The 12,397-nt window shown below is 56.9% G+C and overlaps 56 non-coding genes across 56 annotated transcripts; all 56 read right to left on the bottom strand.

The window, feature by feature from the left end:
- Positions 1-87: 87 nt before the first annotated feature.
- LOC141119624 (5S ribosomal RNA) lies at positions 88-206 on the bottom strand. The gene has a single exon (XR_012238959.1). It is a non-coding gene; the product is annotated as a 5S ribosomal RNA (ribosomal RNA).
- Positions 207-306: 100 nt separating this feature from the next.
- Positions 307-425, bottom strand: LOC141119623 (5S ribosomal RNA). Its single transcript, XR_012238958.1, has one exon. It is a non-coding gene; the product is annotated as a 5S ribosomal RNA (ribosomal RNA).
- A 98-nt stretch (positions 426-523) lies between these two features.
- LOC141119622 (5S ribosomal RNA) lies at positions 524-642 on the bottom strand. Its single transcript, XR_012238957.1, has one exon. It is a non-coding gene; the product is annotated as a 5S ribosomal RNA (ribosomal RNA).
- Positions 643-741: 99 nt separating this feature from the next.
- LOC141119621 (5S ribosomal RNA) lies at positions 742-860 on the bottom strand. The gene has a single exon (XR_012238956.1). It is a non-coding gene; the product is annotated as a 5S ribosomal RNA (ribosomal RNA).
- A 100-nt stretch (positions 861-960) lies between these two features.
- Positions 961-1,079, bottom strand: LOC141119620 (5S ribosomal RNA). The gene has a single exon (XR_012238955.1). It is a non-coding gene; the product is annotated as a 5S ribosomal RNA (ribosomal RNA).
- Positions 1,080-1,177: 98 nt separating this feature from the next.
- On the bottom strand, positions 1,178-1,296 carry LOC141119618 (5S ribosomal RNA). The gene has a single exon (XR_012238953.1). It is a non-coding gene; the product is annotated as a 5S ribosomal RNA (ribosomal RNA).
- Positions 1,297-1,396: 100 nt separating this feature from the next.
- LOC141119617 (5S ribosomal RNA) lies at positions 1,397-1,515 on the bottom strand. The gene has a single exon (XR_012238952.1). It is a non-coding gene; the product is annotated as a 5S ribosomal RNA (ribosomal RNA).
- A 100-nt stretch (positions 1,516-1,615) lies between these two features.
- Positions 1,616-1,734, bottom strand: LOC141119616 (5S ribosomal RNA). The gene has a single exon (XR_012238951.1). It is a non-coding gene; the product is annotated as a 5S ribosomal RNA (ribosomal RNA).
- Positions 1,735-1,834: 100 nt separating this feature from the next.
- On the bottom strand, positions 1,835-1,953 carry LOC141119615 (5S ribosomal RNA). The gene has a single exon (XR_012238950.1). It is a non-coding gene; the product is annotated as a 5S ribosomal RNA (ribosomal RNA).
- A 100-nt stretch (positions 1,954-2,053) lies between these two features.
- LOC141119614 (5S ribosomal RNA) lies at positions 2,054-2,172 on the bottom strand. The gene has a single exon (XR_012238949.1). It is a non-coding gene; the product is annotated as a 5S ribosomal RNA (ribosomal RNA).
- Positions 2,173-2,270: 98 nt separating this feature from the next.
- On the bottom strand, positions 2,271-2,389 carry LOC141119613 (5S ribosomal RNA). Its single transcript, XR_012238948.1, has one exon. It is a non-coding gene; the product is annotated as a 5S ribosomal RNA (ribosomal RNA).
- A 99-nt stretch (positions 2,390-2,488) lies between these two features.
- LOC141119612 (5S ribosomal RNA) lies at positions 2,489-2,607 on the bottom strand. Its single transcript, XR_012238947.1, has one exon. It is a non-coding gene; the product is annotated as a 5S ribosomal RNA (ribosomal RNA).
- A 100-nt stretch (positions 2,608-2,707) lies between these two features.
- Positions 2,708-2,826, bottom strand: LOC141119611 (5S ribosomal RNA). The gene has a single exon (XR_012238946.1). It is a non-coding gene; the product is annotated as a 5S ribosomal RNA (ribosomal RNA).
- A 98-nt stretch (positions 2,827-2,924) lies between these two features.
- On the bottom strand, positions 2,925-3,043 carry LOC141119610 (5S ribosomal RNA). The gene has a single exon (XR_012238945.1). It is a non-coding gene; the product is annotated as a 5S ribosomal RNA (ribosomal RNA).
- A 99-nt stretch (positions 3,044-3,142) lies between these two features.
- Positions 3,143-3,261, bottom strand: LOC141119609 (5S ribosomal RNA). The gene has a single exon (XR_012238944.1). It is a non-coding gene; the product is annotated as a 5S ribosomal RNA (ribosomal RNA).
- A 100-nt stretch (positions 3,262-3,361) lies between these two features.
- LOC141119607 (5S ribosomal RNA) lies at positions 3,362-3,480 on the bottom strand. Its single transcript, XR_012238942.1, has one exon. It is a non-coding gene; the product is annotated as a 5S ribosomal RNA (ribosomal RNA).
- A 98-nt stretch (positions 3,481-3,578) lies between these two features.
- Positions 3,579-3,697, bottom strand: LOC141119606 (5S ribosomal RNA). Its single transcript, XR_012238941.1, has one exon. It is a non-coding gene; the product is annotated as a 5S ribosomal RNA (ribosomal RNA).
- Positions 3,698-3,797: 100 nt separating this feature from the next.
- Positions 3,798-3,916, bottom strand: LOC141119605 (5S ribosomal RNA). The gene has a single exon (XR_012238940.1). It is a non-coding gene; the product is annotated as a 5S ribosomal RNA (ribosomal RNA).
- A 100-nt stretch (positions 3,917-4,016) lies between these two features.
- Positions 4,017-4,135, bottom strand: LOC141119604 (5S ribosomal RNA). The gene has a single exon (XR_012238939.1). It is a non-coding gene; the product is annotated as a 5S ribosomal RNA (ribosomal RNA).
- A 100-nt stretch (positions 4,136-4,235) lies between these two features.
- LOC141119603 (5S ribosomal RNA) lies at positions 4,236-4,354 on the bottom strand. The gene has a single exon (XR_012238938.1). It is a non-coding gene; the product is annotated as a 5S ribosomal RNA (ribosomal RNA).
- Positions 4,355-4,454: 100 nt separating this feature from the next.
- LOC141119602 (5S ribosomal RNA) lies at positions 4,455-4,573 on the bottom strand. Its single transcript, XR_012238937.1, has one exon. It is a non-coding gene; the product is annotated as a 5S ribosomal RNA (ribosomal RNA).
- Positions 4,574-4,673: 100 nt separating this feature from the next.
- Positions 4,674-4,792, bottom strand: LOC141119601 (5S ribosomal RNA). The gene has a single exon (XR_012238936.1). It is a non-coding gene; the product is annotated as a 5S ribosomal RNA (ribosomal RNA).
- Positions 4,793-4,890: 98 nt separating this feature from the next.
- LOC141119600 (5S ribosomal RNA) lies at positions 4,891-5,009 on the bottom strand. The gene has a single exon (XR_012238935.1). It is a non-coding gene; the product is annotated as a 5S ribosomal RNA (ribosomal RNA).
- Positions 5,010-5,108: 99 nt separating this feature from the next.
- LOC141119599 (5S ribosomal RNA) lies at positions 5,109-5,227 on the bottom strand. Its single transcript, XR_012238934.1, has one exon. It is a non-coding gene; the product is annotated as a 5S ribosomal RNA (ribosomal RNA).
- A 100-nt stretch (positions 5,228-5,327) lies between these two features.
- LOC141119598 (5S ribosomal RNA) lies at positions 5,328-5,446 on the bottom strand. Its single transcript, XR_012238933.1, has one exon. It is a non-coding gene; the product is annotated as a 5S ribosomal RNA (ribosomal RNA).
- A 100-nt stretch (positions 5,447-5,546) lies between these two features.
- Positions 5,547-5,665, bottom strand: LOC141119596 (5S ribosomal RNA). The gene has a single exon (XR_012238931.1). It is a non-coding gene; the product is annotated as a 5S ribosomal RNA (ribosomal RNA).
- A 100-nt stretch (positions 5,666-5,765) lies between these two features.
- Positions 5,766-5,884, bottom strand: LOC141119595 (5S ribosomal RNA). The gene has a single exon (XR_012238930.1). It is a non-coding gene; the product is annotated as a 5S ribosomal RNA (ribosomal RNA).
- A 100-nt stretch (positions 5,885-5,984) lies between these two features.
- LOC141119594 (5S ribosomal RNA) lies at positions 5,985-6,103 on the bottom strand. The gene has a single exon (XR_012238929.1). It is a non-coding gene; the product is annotated as a 5S ribosomal RNA (ribosomal RNA).
- A 99-nt stretch (positions 6,104-6,202) lies between these two features.
- On the bottom strand, positions 6,203-6,321 carry LOC141119593 (5S ribosomal RNA). Its single transcript, XR_012238928.1, has one exon. It is a non-coding gene; the product is annotated as a 5S ribosomal RNA (ribosomal RNA).
- A 100-nt stretch (positions 6,322-6,421) lies between these two features.
- Positions 6,422-6,540, bottom strand: LOC141119592 (5S ribosomal RNA). The gene has a single exon (XR_012238927.1). It is a non-coding gene; the product is annotated as a 5S ribosomal RNA (ribosomal RNA).
- A 98-nt stretch (positions 6,541-6,638) lies between these two features.
- LOC141119591 (5S ribosomal RNA) lies at positions 6,639-6,757 on the bottom strand. Its single transcript, XR_012238926.1, has one exon. It is a non-coding gene; the product is annotated as a 5S ribosomal RNA (ribosomal RNA).
- Positions 6,758-6,856: 99 nt separating this feature from the next.
- On the bottom strand, positions 6,857-6,975 carry LOC141119590 (5S ribosomal RNA). Its single transcript, XR_012238925.1, has one exon. It is a non-coding gene; the product is annotated as a 5S ribosomal RNA (ribosomal RNA).
- A 100-nt stretch (positions 6,976-7,075) lies between these two features.
- On the bottom strand, positions 7,076-7,194 carry LOC141119589 (5S ribosomal RNA). Its single transcript, XR_012238924.1, has one exon. It is a non-coding gene; the product is annotated as a 5S ribosomal RNA (ribosomal RNA).
- Positions 7,195-7,292: 98 nt separating this feature from the next.
- On the bottom strand, positions 7,293-7,411 carry LOC141119588 (5S ribosomal RNA). Its single transcript, XR_012238923.1, has one exon. It is a non-coding gene; the product is annotated as a 5S ribosomal RNA (ribosomal RNA).
- Positions 7,412-7,511: 100 nt separating this feature from the next.
- Positions 7,512-7,630, bottom strand: LOC141119587 (5S ribosomal RNA). The gene has a single exon (XR_012238922.1). It is a non-coding gene; the product is annotated as a 5S ribosomal RNA (ribosomal RNA).
- Positions 7,631-7,730: 100 nt separating this feature from the next.
- On the bottom strand, positions 7,731-7,849 carry LOC141119585 (5S ribosomal RNA). The gene has a single exon (XR_012238920.1). It is a non-coding gene; the product is annotated as a 5S ribosomal RNA (ribosomal RNA).
- A 100-nt stretch (positions 7,850-7,949) lies between these two features.
- Positions 7,950-8,068, bottom strand: LOC141119584 (5S ribosomal RNA). The gene has a single exon (XR_012238919.1). It is a non-coding gene; the product is annotated as a 5S ribosomal RNA (ribosomal RNA).
- Positions 8,069-8,166: 98 nt separating this feature from the next.
- LOC141119583 (5S ribosomal RNA) lies at positions 8,167-8,285 on the bottom strand. The gene has a single exon (XR_012238918.1). It is a non-coding gene; the product is annotated as a 5S ribosomal RNA (ribosomal RNA).
- Positions 8,286-8,384: 99 nt separating this feature from the next.
- Positions 8,385-8,503, bottom strand: LOC141119582 (5S ribosomal RNA). Its single transcript, XR_012238917.1, has one exon. It is a non-coding gene; the product is annotated as a 5S ribosomal RNA (ribosomal RNA).
- Positions 8,504-8,603: 100 nt separating this feature from the next.
- On the bottom strand, positions 8,604-8,722 carry LOC141119581 (5S ribosomal RNA). Its single transcript, XR_012238916.1, has one exon. It is a non-coding gene; the product is annotated as a 5S ribosomal RNA (ribosomal RNA).
- A 98-nt stretch (positions 8,723-8,820) lies between these two features.
- On the bottom strand, positions 8,821-8,939 carry LOC141119580 (5S ribosomal RNA). Its single transcript, XR_012238915.1, has one exon. It is a non-coding gene; the product is annotated as a 5S ribosomal RNA (ribosomal RNA).
- Positions 8,940-9,039: 100 nt separating this feature from the next.
- Positions 9,040-9,158, bottom strand: LOC141119579 (5S ribosomal RNA). The gene has a single exon (XR_012238914.1). It is a non-coding gene; the product is annotated as a 5S ribosomal RNA (ribosomal RNA).
- A 100-nt stretch (positions 9,159-9,258) lies between these two features.
- LOC141119578 (5S ribosomal RNA) lies at positions 9,259-9,377 on the bottom strand. Its single transcript, XR_012238913.1, has one exon. It is a non-coding gene; the product is annotated as a 5S ribosomal RNA (ribosomal RNA).
- A 100-nt stretch (positions 9,378-9,477) lies between these two features.
- Positions 9,478-9,596, bottom strand: LOC141119577 (5S ribosomal RNA). Its single transcript, XR_012238912.1, has one exon. It is a non-coding gene; the product is annotated as a 5S ribosomal RNA (ribosomal RNA).
- A 100-nt stretch (positions 9,597-9,696) lies between these two features.
- On the bottom strand, positions 9,697-9,815 carry LOC141119576 (5S ribosomal RNA). The gene has a single exon (XR_012238910.1). It is a non-coding gene; the product is annotated as a 5S ribosomal RNA (ribosomal RNA).
- A 98-nt stretch (positions 9,816-9,913) lies between these two features.
- Positions 9,914-10,032, bottom strand: LOC141119574 (5S ribosomal RNA). Its single transcript, XR_012238908.1, has one exon. It is a non-coding gene; the product is annotated as a 5S ribosomal RNA (ribosomal RNA).
- A 99-nt stretch (positions 10,033-10,131) lies between these two features.
- Positions 10,132-10,250, bottom strand: LOC141119573 (5S ribosomal RNA). Its single transcript, XR_012238907.1, has one exon. It is a non-coding gene; the product is annotated as a 5S ribosomal RNA (ribosomal RNA).
- A 100-nt stretch (positions 10,251-10,350) lies between these two features.
- Positions 10,351-10,469, bottom strand: LOC141119571 (5S ribosomal RNA). The gene has a single exon (XR_012238906.1). It is a non-coding gene; the product is annotated as a 5S ribosomal RNA (ribosomal RNA).
- Positions 10,470-10,567: 98 nt separating this feature from the next.
- On the bottom strand, positions 10,568-10,686 carry LOC141119570 (5S ribosomal RNA). Its single transcript, XR_012238905.1, has one exon. It is a non-coding gene; the product is annotated as a 5S ribosomal RNA (ribosomal RNA).
- Positions 10,687-10,786: 100 nt separating this feature from the next.
- Positions 10,787-10,905, bottom strand: LOC141119569 (5S ribosomal RNA). The gene has a single exon (XR_012238904.1). It is a non-coding gene; the product is annotated as a 5S ribosomal RNA (ribosomal RNA).
- Positions 10,906-11,005: 100 nt separating this feature from the next.
- LOC141119568 (5S ribosomal RNA) lies at positions 11,006-11,124 on the bottom strand. Its single transcript, XR_012238903.1, has one exon. It is a non-coding gene; the product is annotated as a 5S ribosomal RNA (ribosomal RNA).
- A 100-nt stretch (positions 11,125-11,224) lies between these two features.
- On the bottom strand, positions 11,225-11,343 carry LOC141119567 (5S ribosomal RNA). The gene has a single exon (XR_012238902.1). It is a non-coding gene; the product is annotated as a 5S ribosomal RNA (ribosomal RNA).
- Positions 11,344-11,443: 100 nt separating this feature from the next.
- LOC141119566 (5S ribosomal RNA) lies at positions 11,444-11,562 on the bottom strand. Its single transcript, XR_012238901.1, has one exon. It is a non-coding gene; the product is annotated as a 5S ribosomal RNA (ribosomal RNA).
- A 100-nt stretch (positions 11,563-11,662) lies between these two features.
- LOC141119565 (5S ribosomal RNA) lies at positions 11,663-11,781 on the bottom strand. Its single transcript, XR_012238900.1, has one exon. It is a non-coding gene; the product is annotated as a 5S ribosomal RNA (ribosomal RNA).
- Positions 11,782-11,879: 98 nt separating this feature from the next.
- LOC141119564 (5S ribosomal RNA) lies at positions 11,880-11,998 on the bottom strand. The gene has a single exon (XR_012238899.1). It is a non-coding gene; the product is annotated as a 5S ribosomal RNA (ribosomal RNA).
- A 99-nt stretch (positions 11,999-12,097) lies between these two features.
- On the bottom strand, positions 12,098-12,216 carry LOC141119562 (5S ribosomal RNA). Its single transcript, XR_012238897.1, has one exon. It is a non-coding gene; the product is annotated as a 5S ribosomal RNA (ribosomal RNA).
- Between the last annotated feature and the right edge of the window lie 181 nt (positions 12,217-12,397).

The raw sequence follows: 12,397 nt of genomic DNA, 5'->3' as shown, positions 1-12,397 counted from the left end.
ACGCTCAACCCTCTTGACCTTGGCGGCGCCAAGATGGGAAACGAGGAAAAAAAACAGGGCAAGTCCAGAACGCCCCCAAAAAAAAGAAGCCTACGGCACCTGGTATTCCCAGGCGGTCTCCCATCCAGGTACTAACCAGGCCCGACCCTGCTTAGCCTCCGAGATCAGACGAGATCGGGCGCTTTCAGGGTGATGTGGCCGTAGGCGATCTCTAACGGCACGCTCAACCCTCTTGACCTTGGCGGCGCCAAGATGGGAAACGAGGAGAAAAAACAGGGCAAGTCAAGAACGCCCCCAAAAAAAAGAAGCCTACGGCACCTGGTATTCCCAGGCGGTCTCCCATCCAGGTACTAACCAGGCCCGACCCTGCTTAGCCTCCGAGATCAGACGAGATCGGGCGCTTTCAGGGTGATGTGGCCGTAGGCGATCTCTAATGGCACGCTCAACCCTCTTGACCTTGGCGGTGCCAAGTTGGGAAACGAGGAAAAAAACAGGGCAAGTCCAGAACTCCAAGAAAAAAAGAAGCCTACGGCACCTGGTATTCCCAGGCGGTCTCCCATCCAGGTACTAACCAGGCCCGACCCTGCTTAGCCTCCGAGATCAGACGAGATCGGGCGCTTTCAGGGTGATGTGGCCGTAGGCGATCTCTAACGGCACGCTCAACCCTCTTGACCTTGGCGGCGCCAAGATGGGAAACGAGGAGAAAAAACAGGGCAAGTCCAGAACTCCAAGAAAAAAAGAAGCCTACGGCACCTGGTATTCCCAGGCGGTCTCCCATCCAGGTACTAACCAGGCCCGACCCTGCTTAGCCTCCGAGATCAGACGAGATCGGGCGCTTTCAGGGTGATGTGGCCGTAGGCGATCTCTAACGGCACGCTCAACCCTCTTGACCTTGGCGGCGCCAAGATGGGAAACGAGGAGAAAAAACAGGGCAAGTCAAGAACGCCCCCAAAAAAAAGAAGCCTACGGCACCTGGTATTCCCAGGCGGTCTCCCATCCAGGTACTAACCAGGCCCGACCCTGCTTAGCCTCCGAGATCAGACGAGATCGGGCGCTTTCAGGGTGATGTGGCCGTAGGCGATCTCTAATGGCACGCTCAACCCTCTTGACCTTGGCGGTGCCAAGTTGGGAAACGAGGAAAAAAACAGGGCAAGTCCAGAACTCCAAGAAAAAAAGAAGCCTACGGCACCTGGTATTCCCAGGCGGTCTCCCATCCAGGTACTAACCAGGCCCGACCCTGCTTAGCCTCCGAGATCAGACGAGATCGGGCGCTTTCAGGGTGATGTGGCCGTAGGCGATCTCTAACGGCACGCTCAACCCTCTTGACCTTGGCGGCGCCAAGATGGGAAACGAGGAAAAAAAACAGGGCAAGTCCAGAACGCCCCCAAAAAAAAGAAGCCTACGGCACCTGGTATTCCCAGGCGGTCTCCCATCCAGGTACTAACCAGGCCCGACCCTGCTTAGCCTCCGAGATCAGACGAGATCGGGCGCTTTCAGGGTGATGTGGCCGTAGGCGATCTCTAACGGCACGCTCAACCCTCTTGACCTTGGCGGCGCCAAGATGGGAAACGAGGAAAAAAAACAGGGCAAGTCCAGAACGCCCCCAAAAAAAAGAAGCCTACGGCACCTGGTATTCCCAGGCGGTCTCCCATCCAGGTACTAACCAGGCCCGACCCTGCTTAGCCTCCGAGATCAGACGAGATCGGGCGCTTTCAGGGTGATGTGGCCGTAGGCGATCTCTAACGGCACGCTCAACCCTCTTGACCTTGGCGGCGCCAAGATGGGAAACGAGGAAAAAAAACAGGGCAAGTCCAGAACGCCCCCAAAAAAAAGAAGCCTACGGCACCTGGTATTCCCAGGCGGTCTCCCATCCAGGTACTAACCAGGCCCGACCCTGCTTAGCCTCCGAGATCAGACGAGATCGGGCGCTTTCAGGGTGATGTGGCCGTAGGCGATCTCTAACGGCACGCTCAACCCTCTTGACCTTGGCGGCGCCAAGATGGGAAACGAGGAGAAAAAACAGGGCAAGTCAAGAACGCCCCCAAAAAAAAGAAGCCTACGGCACCTGGTATTCCCAGGCGGTCTCCCATCCAGGTACTAACCAGGCCCGACCCTGCTTAGCCTCCGAGATCAGACGAGATCGGGCGCTTTCAGGGTGATGTGGCCGTAGGCGATCTCTAATGGCACGCTCAACCCTCTTGACCTTGGCGGTGCCAAGTTGGGAAACGAGGAAAAAAACAGGGCAAGTCCAGAACTCCAAGAAAAAAAGAAGCCTACGGCACCTGGTATTCCCAGGCGGTCTCCCATCCAGGTACTAACCAGGCCCGACCCTGCTTAGCCTCCGAGATCAGACGAGATCGGGCGCTTTCAGGGTGATGTGGCCGTAGGCGATCTCTAACGGCACGCTCAACCCTCTTGACCTTGGCGGCGCCAAGATGGGAAACGAGGAAAAAAAACAGGGCAAGTCCAGAACTCCAAGAAAAAAAGAAGCCTACGGCACCTGGTATTCCCAGGCGGTCTCCCATCCAGGTACTAACCAGGCCCGACCCTGCTTAGCCTCCGAGATCAGACGAGATCGGGCGCTTTCAGGGTGATGTGGCCGTAGGCGATCTCTAACGGCACGCTCAACCCTCTTGACCTTGGCGGCGCCAAGATGGGAAACGAGGAGAAAAAACAGGGCAAGTCAAGAACGCCCCCAAAAAAAAGAAGCCTACGGCACCTGGTATTCCCAGGCGGTCTCCCATCCAGGTACTAACCAGGCCCGACCCTGCTTAGCCTCCGAGATCAGACGAGATCGGGCGCTTTCAGGGTGATGTGGCCGTAGGCGATCTCTAATGGCACGCTCAACCCTCTTGACCTTGGCGGTGCCAAGTTGGGAAACGAGGAAAAAAACAGGGCAAGTCCAGAACTCCAAGAAAAAAAGAAGCCTACGGCACCTGGTATTCCCAGGCGGTCTCCCATCCAGGTACTAACCAGGCCCGACCCTGCTTAGCCTCCGAGATCAGACGAGATCGGGCGCTTTCAGGGTGATGTGGCCGTAGGCGATCTCTAACGGCACGCTCAACCCTCTTGACCTTGGCGGCGCCAAGATGGGAAACGAGGAAAAAAAACAGGGCAAGTCCAGAACTCCAAGAAAAAAAGAAGCCTACGGCACCTGGTATTCCCAGGCGGTCTCCCATCCAGGTACTAACCAGGCCCGACCCTGCTTAGCCTCCGAGATCAGACGAGATCGGGCGCTTTCAGGGTGATGTGGCCGTAGGCGATCTCTAACGGCACGCTCAACCCTCTTGACCTTGGCGGCGCCAAGATGGGAAACGAGGAGAAAAAACAGGGCAAGTCAAGAACGCCCCCAAAAAAAAGAAGCCTACGGCACCTGGTATTCCCAGGCGGTCTCCCATCCAGGTACTAACCAGGCCCGACCCTGCTTAGCCTCCGAGATCAGACGAGATCGGGCGCTTTCAGGGTGATGTGGCCGTAGGCGATCTCTAATGGCACGCTCAACCCTCTTGACCTTGGCGGTGCCAAGTTGGGAAACGAGGAAAAAAACAGGGCAAGTCCAGAACTCCAAGAAAAAAAGAAGCCTACGGCACCTGGTATTCCCAGGCGGTCTCCCATCCAGGTACTAACCAGGCCCGACCCTGCTTAGCCTCCGAGATCAGACGAGATCGGGCGCTTTCAGGGTGATGTGGCCGTAGGCGATCTCTAACGGCACGCTCAACCCTCTTGACCTTGGCGGCGCCAAGATGGGAAACGAGGAAAAAAAACAGGGCAAGTCCAGAACGCCCCCAAAAAAAAGAAGCCTACGGCACCTGGTATTCCCAGGCGGTCTCCCATCCAGGTACTAACCAGGCCCGACCCTGCTTAGCCTCCGAGATCAGACGAGATCGGGCGCTTTCAGGGTGATGTGGCCGTAGGCGATCTCTAACGGCACGCTCAACCCTCTTGACCTTGGCGGCGCCAAGATGGGAAACGAGGAAAAAAAACAGGGCAAGTCCAGAACGCCCCCAAAAAAAAGAAGCCTACGGCACCTGGTATTCCCAGGCGGTCTCCCATCCAGGTACTAACCAGGCCCGACCCTGCTTAGCCTCCGAGATCAGACGAGATCGGGCGCTTTCAGGGTGATGTGGCCGTAGGCGATCTCTAACGGCACGCTCAACCCTCTTGACCTTGGCGGCGCCAAGATGGGAAACGAGGAAAAAAAACAGGGCAAGTCCAGAACGCCCCCAAAAAAAAGAAGCCTACGGCACCTGGTATTCCCAGGCGGTCTCCCATCCAGGTACTAACCAGGCCCGACCCTGCTTAGCCTCCGAGATCAGACGAGATCGGGCGCTTTCAGGGTGATGTGGCCGTAGGCGATCTCTAACGGCACGCTCAACCCTCTTGACCTTGGCGGCGCCAAGATGGGAAACGAGGAAAAAAAACAGGGCAAGTCCAGAACGCCCCCAAAAAAAAGAAGCCTACGGCACCTGGTATTCCCAGGCGGTCTCCCATCCAGGTACTAACCAGGCCCGACCCTGCTTAGCCTCCGAGATCAGACGAGATCGGGCGCTTTCAGGGTGATGTGGCCGTAGGCGATCTCTAACGGCACGCTCAACCCTCTTGACCTTGGCGGCGCCAAGATGGGAAACGAGGAGAAAAAACAGGGCAAGTCAAGAACGCCCCCAAAAAAAAGAAGCCTACGGCACCTGGTATTCCCAGGCGGTCTCCCATCCAGGTACTAACCAGGCCCGACCCTGCTTAGCCTCCGAGATCAGACGAGATCGGGCGCTTTCAGGGTGATGTGGCCGTAGGCGATCTCTAATGGCACGCTCAACCCTCTTGACCTTGGCGGTGCCAAGTTGGGAAACGAGGAAAAAAACAGGGCAAGTCCAGAACTCCAAGAAAAAAAGAAGCCTACGGCACCTGGTATTCCCAGGCGGTCTCCCATCCAGGTACTAACCAGGCCCGACCCTGCTTAGCCTCCGAGATCAGACGAGATCGGGCGCTTTCAGGGTGATGTGGCCGTAGGCGATCTCTAACGGCACGCTCAACCCTCTTGACCTTGGCGGCGCCAAGATGGGAAACGAGGAAAAAAAACAGGGCAAGTCCAGAACTCCAAGAAAAAAAGAAGCCTACGGCACCTGGTATTCCCAGGCGGTCTCCCATCCAGGTACTAACCAGGCCCGACCCTGCTTAGCCTCCGAGATCAGACGAGATCGGGCGCTTTCAGGGTGATGTGGCCGTAGGCGATCTCTAACGGCACGCTCAACCCTCTTGACCTTGGCGGCGCCAAGATGGGAAACGAGGAGAAAAAACAGGGCAAGTCAAGAACGCCCCCAAAAAAAAGAAGCCTACGGCACCTGGTATTCCCAGGCGGTCTCCCATCCAGGTACTAACCAGGCCCGACCCTGCTTAGCCTCCGAGATCAGACGAGATCGGGCGCTTTCAGGGTGATGTGGCCGTAGGCGATCTCTAATGGCACGCTCAACCCTCTTGACCTTGGCGGCGCCAAGATGGGAAACGAGGAAAAAAAACAGGGCAAGTCCAGAACGCCCCCAAAAAAAAGAAGCCTACGGCACCTGGTATTCCCAGGCGGTCTCCCATCCAGGTACTAACCAGGCCCGACCCTGCTTAGCCTCCGAGATCAGACGAGATCGGGCGCTTTCAGGGTGATGTGGCCGTAGGCGATCTCTAACGGCACGCTCAACCCTCTTGACCTTGGCGGCGCCAAGATGGGAAACGAGGAAAAAAAACAGGGCAAGTCCAGAACGCCCCCAAAAAAAAGAAGCCTACGGCACCTGGTATTCCCAGGCGGTCTCCCATCCAGGTACTAACCAGGCCCGACCCTGCTTAGCCTCCGAGATCAGACGAGATCGGGCGCTTTCAGGGTGATGTGGCCGTAGGCGATCTCTAACGGCACGCTCAACCCTCTTGACCTTGGCGGCGCCAAGATGGGAAACGAGGAAAAAAAACAGGGCAAGTCCAGAACGCCCCCAAAAAAAAGAAGCCTACGGCACCTGGTATTCCCAGGCGGTCTCCCATCCAGGTACTAACCAGGCCCGACCCTGCTTAGCCTCCGAGATCAGACGAGATCGGGCGCTTTCAGGGTGATGTGGCCGTAGGCGATCTCTAACGGCACGCTCAACCCTCTTGACCTTGGCGGCGCCAAGATGGGAAACGAGGAAAAAAAACAGGGCAAGTCCAGAACTCCAAGAAAAAAAGAAGCCTACGGCACCTGGTATTCCCAGGCGGTCTCCCATCCAGGTACTAACCAGGCCCGACCCTGCTTAGCCTCCGAGATCAGACGAGATCGGGCGCTTTCAGGGTGATGTGGCCGTAGGCGATCTCTAACGGCACGCTCAACCCTCTTGACCTTGGCGGCGCCAAGATGGGAAACGAGGAGAAAAAACAGGGCAAGTCAAGAACGCCCCCAAAAAAAAGAAGCCTACGGCACCTGGTATTCCCAGGCGGTCTCCCATCCAGGTACTAACCAGGCCCGACCCTGCTTAGCCTCCGAGATCAGACGAGATCGGGCGCTTTCAGGGTGATGTGGCCGTAGGCGATCTCTAATGGCACGCTCAACCCTCTTGACCTTGGCGGTGCCAAGTTGGGAAACGAGGAAAAAAACAGGGCAAGTCCAGAACTCCAAGAAAAAAAGAAGCCTACGGCACCTGGTATTCCCAGGCGGTCTCCCATCCAGGTACTAACCAGGCCCGACCCTGCTTAGCCTCCGAGATCAGACGAGATCGGGCGCTTTCAGGGTGATGTGGCCGTAGGCGATCTCTAACGGCACGCTCAACCCTCTTGACCTTGGCGGCGCCAAGATGGGAAACGAGGAGAAAAAACAGGGCAAGTCCAGAACTCCAAGAAAAAAAGAAGCCTACGGCACCTGGTATTCCCAGGCGGTCTCCCATCCAGGTACTAACCAGGCCCGACCCTGCTTAGCCTCCGAGATCAGACGAGATCGGGCGCTTTCAGGGTGATGTGGCCGTAGGCGATCTCTAACGGCACGCTCAACCCTCTTGACCTTGGCGGCGCCAAGATGGGAAACGAGGAGAAAAAACAGGGCAAGTCAAGAACGCCCCCAAAAAAAAGAAGCCTACGGCACCTGGTATTCCCAGGCGGTCTCCCATCCAGGTACTAACCAGGCCCGACCCTGCTTAGCCTCCGAGATCAGACGAGATCGGGCGCTTTCAGGGTGATGTGGCCGTAGGCGATCTCTAATGGCACGCTCAACCCTCTTGACCTTGGCGGTGCCAAGTTGGGAAACGAGGAAAAAAACAGGGCAAGTCCAGAACTCCAAGAAAAAAAGAAGCCTACGGCACCTGGTATTCCCAGGCGGTCTCCCATCCAGGTACTAACCAGGCCCGACCCTGCTTAGCCTCCGAGATCAGACGAGATCGGGCGCTTTCAGGGTGATGTGGCCGTAGGCGATCTCTAACGGCACGCTCAACCCTCTTGACCTTGGCGGCGCCAAGATGGGAAACGAGGAAAAAAAACAGGGCAAGTCCAGAACGCCCCCAAAAAAAAGAAGCCTACGGCACCTGGTATTCCCAGGCGGTCTCCCATCCAGGTACTAACCAGGCCCGACCCTGCTTAGCCTCCGAGATCAGACGAGATCGGGCGCTTTCAGGGTGATGTGGCCGTAGGCGATCTCTAACGGCACGCTCAACCCTCTTGACCTTGGCGGCGCCAAGATGGGAAACGAGGAAAAAAAACAGGGCAAGTCCAGAACGCCCCCAAAAAAAAGAAGCCTACGGCACCTGGTATTCCCAGGCGGTCTCCCATCCAGGTACTAACCAGGCCCGACCCTGCTTAGCCTCCGAGATCAGACGAGATCGGGCGCTTTCAGGGTGATGTGGCCGTAGGCGATCTCTAACGGCACGCTCAACCCTCTTGACCTTGGCGGCGCCAAGATGGGAAACGAGGAGAAAAAACAGGGCAAGTCAAGAACGCCCCCAAAAAAAAGAAGCCTACGGCACCTGGTATTCCCAGGCGGTCTCCCATCCAGGTACTAACCAGGCCCGACCCTGCTTAGCCTCCGAGATCAGACGAGATCGGGCGCTTTCAGGGTGATGTGGCCGTAGGCGATCTCTAATGGCACGCTCAACCCTCTTGACCTTGGCGGTGCCAAGTTGGGAAACGAGGAAAAAAACAGGGCAAGTCCAGAACTCCAAGAAAAAAAGAAGCCTACGGCACCTGGTATTCCCAGGCGGTCTCCCATCCAGGTACTAACCAGGCCCGACCCTGCTTAGCCTCCGAGATCAGACGAGATCGGGCGCTTTCAGGGTGATGTGGCCGTAGGCGATCTCTAACGGCACGCTCAACCCTCTTGACCTTGGCGGCGCCAAGATGGGAAACGAGGAAAAAAAACAGGGCAAGTCCAGAACTCCAAGAAAAAAAGAAGCCTACGGCACCTGGTATTCCCAGGCGGTCTCCCATCCAGGTACTAACCAGGCCCGACCCTGCTTAGCCTCCGAGATCAGACGAGATCGGGCGCTTTCAGGGTGATGTGGCCGTAGGCGATCTCTAACGGCACGCTCAACCCTCTTGACCTTGGCGGCGCCAAGATGGGAAACGAGGAGAAAAAACAGGGCAAGTCAAGAACGCCCCCAAAAAAAAGAAGCCTACGGCACCTGGTATTCCCAGGCGGTCTCCCATCCAGGTACTAACCAGGCCCGACCCTGCTTAGCCTCCGAGATCAGACGAGATCGGGCGCTTTCAGGGTGATGTGGCCGTAGGCGATCTCTAATGGCACGCTCAACCCTCTTGACCTTGGCGGTGCCAAGTTGGGAAACGAGGAAAAAAACAGGGCAAGTCCAGAACTCCAAGAAAAAAAGAAGCCTACGGCACCTGGTATTCCCAGGCGGTCTCCCATCCAGGTACTAACCAGGCCCGACCCTGCTTAGCCTCCGAGATCAGACGAGATCGGGCGCTTTCAGGGTGATGTGGCCGTAGGCGATCTCTAACGGCACGCTCAACCCTCTTGACCTTGGCGGCGCCAAGATGGGAAACGAGGAAAAAAAACAGGGCAAGTCCAGAACGCCCCCAAAAAAAAGAAGCCTACGGCACCTGGTATTCCCAGGCGGTCTCCCATCCAGGTACTAACCAGGCCCGACCCTGCTTAGCCTCCGAGATCAGACGAGATCGGGCGCTTTCAGGGTGATGTGGCCGTAGGCGATCTCTAACGGCACGCTCAACCCTCTTGACCTTGGCGGCGCCAAGATGGGAAACGAGGAAAAAAAACAGGGCAAGTCCAGAACGCCCCCAAAAAAAAGAAGCCTACGGCACCTGGTATTCCCAGGCGGTCTCCCATCCAGGTACTAACCAGGCCCGACCCTGCTTAGCCTCCGAGATCAGACGAGATCGGGCGCTTTCAGGGTGATGTGGCCGTAGGCGATCTCTAACGGCACGCTCAACCCTCTTGACCTTGGCGGCGCCAAGATGGGAAACGAGGAAAAAAAACAGGGCAAGTCCAGAACGCCCCCAAAAAAAAGAAGCCTACGGCACCTGGTATTCCCAGGCGGTCTCCCATCCAGGTACTAACCAGGCCCGACCCTGCTTAGCCTCCGAGATCAGACGAGATCGGGCGCTTTCAGGGTGATGTGGCCGTAGGCGATCTCTAACGGCACGCTCAACCCTCTTGACCTTGGCGGCGCCAAGATGGGAAACGAGGAGAAAAAACAGGGCAAGTCAAGAACGCCCCCAAAAAAAAGAAGCCTACGGCACCTGGTATTCCCAGGCGGTCTCCCATCCAGGTACTAACCAGGCCCGACCCTGCTTAGCCTCCGAGATCAGACGAGATCGGGCGCTTTCAGGGTGATGTGGCCGTAGGCGATCTCTAATGGCACGCTCAACCCTCTTGACCTTGGCGGTGCCAAGTTGGGAAACGAGGAAAAAAACAGGGCAAGTCCAGAACTCCAAGAAAAAAAGAAGCCTACGGCACCTGGTATTCCCAGGCGGTCTCCCATCCAGGTACTAACCAGGCCCGACCCTGCTTAGCCTCCGAGATCAGACGAGATCGGGCGCTTTCAGGGTGATGTGGCCGTAGGCGATCTCTAACGGCACGCTCAACCCTCTTGACCTTGGCGGCGCCAAGATGGGAAACGAGGAAAAAAAACAGGGCAAGTCCAGAACTCCAAGAAAAAAAGAAGCCTACGGCACCTGGTATTCCCAGGCGGTCTCCCATCCAGGTACTAACCAGGCCCGACCCTGCTTAGCCTCCGAGATCAGACGAGATCGGGCGCTTTCAGGGTGATGTGGCCGTAGGCGATCTCTAACGGCACGCTCAACCCTCTTGACCTTGGCGGCGCCAAGATGGGAAACGAGGAGAAAAAACAGGGCAAGTCAAGAACGCCCCCAAAAAAAAGAAGCCTACGGCACCTGGTATTCCCAGGCGGTCTCCCATCCAGGTACTAACCAGGCCCGACCCTGCTTAGCCTCCGAGATCAGACGAGATCGGGCGCTTTCAGGGTGATGTGGCCGTAGGCGATCTCTAATGGCACGCTCAACCCTCTTGACCTTGGCGGTGCCAAGTTGGGAAACGAGGAAAAAAACAGGGCAAGTCCAGAACTCCAAGAAAAAAAGAAGCCTACGGCACCTGGTATTCCCAGGCGGTCTCCCATCCAGGTACTAACCAGGCCCGACCCTGCTTAGCCTCCGAGATCAGACGAGATCGGGCGCTTTCAGGGTGATGTGGCCGTAGGCGATCTCTAACGGCACGCTCAACCCTCTTGACCTTGGCGGCGCCAAGATGGGAAACGAGGAAAAAAAACAGGGCAAGTCCAGAACGCCCCCAAAAAAAAGAAGCCTACGGCACCTGGTATTCCCAGGCGGTCTCCCATCCAGGTACTAACCAGGCCCGACCCTGCTTAGCCTCCGAGATCAGACGAGATCGGGCGCTTTCAGGGTGATGTGGCCGTAGGCGATCTCTAACGGCACGCTCAACCCTCTTGACCTTGGCGGCGCCAAGATGGGAAACGAGGAAAAAAAACAGGGCAAGTCCAGAACGCCCCCAAAAAAAAGAAGCCTACGGCACCTGGTATTCCCAGGCGGTCTCCCATCCAGGTACTAACCAGGCCCGACCCTGCTTAGCCTCCGAGATCAGACGAGATCGGGCGCTTTCAGGGTGATGTGGCCGTAGGCGATCTCTAACGGCACGCTCAACCCTCTTGACCTTGGCGGCGCCAAGATGGGAAACGAGGAAAAAAAACAGGGCAAGTCCAGAACGCCCCCAAAAAAAAGAAGCCTACGGCACCTGGTATTCCCAGGCGGTCTCCCATCCAGGTACTAACCAGGCCCGACCCTGCTTAGCCTCCGAGATCAGACGAGATCGGGCGCTTTCAGGGTGATGTGGCCGTAGGCGATCTCTAACGGCACGCTCAACCCTCTTGACCTTGGCGGCGCCAAGATGGGAAACGAGGAAAAAAAACAGGGCAAGTCCAGAACGCCCCCAAAAAAAAGAAGCCTACGGCACCTGGTATTCCCAGGCGGTCTCCCATCCAGGTACTAACCAGGCCCGACCCTGCTTAGCCTCCGAGATCAGACGAGATCGGGCGCTTTCAGGGTGATGTGGCCGTAGGCGATCTCTAACGGCACGCTCAACCCTCTTGACCTTGGCGGCGCCAAGATGGGAAACGAGGAGAAAAAACAGGGCAAGTCAAGAACGCCCCCAAAAAAAAGAAGCCTACGGCACCTGGTATTCCCAGGCGGTCTCCCATCCAGGTACTAACCAGGCCCGACCCTGCTTAGCCTCCGAGATCAGACGAGATCGGGCGCTTTCAGGGTGATGTGGCCGTAGGCGATCTCTAATGGCACGCTCAACCCTCTTGACCTTGGCGGTGCCAAGTTGGGAAACGAGGAAAAAAACAGGGCAAGTCCAGAACTCCAAGAAAAAAAGAAGCCTACGGCACCTGGTATTCCCAGGCGGTCTCCCATCCAGGTACTAACCAGGCCCGACCCTGCTTAGCCTCCGAGATCAGACGAGATCGGGCGCTTTCAGGGTGATGTGGCCGTAGGCGATCTCTAACGGCACGCTCAACCCTCTTGACCTTGGCGGCGCCAAGATGGGAAACGAGGAAAAAAAACAGGGCAAGTCCAGAACTCCAAGAAAAAAAGAAGCCTACGGCACCTGGTATTCCCAGGCGGTCTCCCATCCAGGTACTAACCAGGCCCGACCCTGCTTAGCCTCCGAGATCAGACGAGATCGGGCGCTTTCAGGGTGATGTGGCCGTAGGCGATCTCTAACGGCACGCTCAACCCTCTTGACCTTGGCGGCGCCAAGATGGGAAACGAGGAGAAAAAACAGGGCAAGTCAAGAACGCCCCCAAAAAAAAGAAGCCTACGGCACCTGGTATTCCCAGGCGGTCTCCCATCCAGGTACTAACCAGGCCCGACCCTGCTTAGCCTCCGAGATCAG

Source organism: Aquarana catesbeiana, linkage group LG13 (assembly GCF_042186555.1).
Source record: "Aquarana catesbeiana isolate 2022-GZ linkage group LG13, ASM4218655v1, whole genome shotgun sequence".
Taxonomy (NCBI): Eukaryota; Metazoa; Chordata; class Amphibia; order Anura; family Ranidae; genus Aquarana; species Aquarana catesbeiana.
The sequence above is the reverse complement of the archived record's forward strand: the minus strand, read 5'-3'. Positions and strand labels throughout refer to the sequence as shown.